Raw genomic sequence first — 257 nt, forward strand, 5'->3', positions numbered from 1 at the left:
AATCATACGCAAATATAGGCAATTGGTTGGAATCTCTATATCTTTATATTCTTATAAATTTTAAATTTATTGTTTCATCTTCTGCAAGCAAATCAATTACTGAAGTAATAGATCAATTTTTTGGAATCAAATCTATTCTTATAATTAGTGTAATTATGGTTACAGTTTCTATATTTAATAGGTACATTAAAGATACGACATTGAAGATATTTTGTTTTGATTAATAGAAGATATTGGATTTTGAGTTTGTATTTATT

At 23.0% G+C, this 257-nt stretch overlaps 1 protein-coding gene across 1 annotated transcript in view; it reads right to left on the reverse strand.

The window, feature by feature from the left end:
- LOC106319027 (cyclic nucleotide-gated ion channel 4) overlaps nucleotides 1-257 on the reverse strand; it is a 7,539-nt gene that overhangs the window by 1,050 nt on the left and 6,232 nt on the right. The gene's annotated exons all lie outside the window — the stretch shown is intronic.

Source organism: Brassica oleracea, chromosome C9 (assembly GCF_000695525.1).
Source record: "Brassica oleracea var. oleracea cultivar TO1000 chromosome C9, BOL, whole genome shotgun sequence".
Classification (NCBI taxonomy): domain Eukaryota; kingdom Viridiplantae; phylum Streptophyta; class Magnoliopsida; order Brassicales; family Brassicaceae; genus Brassica; species Brassica oleracea.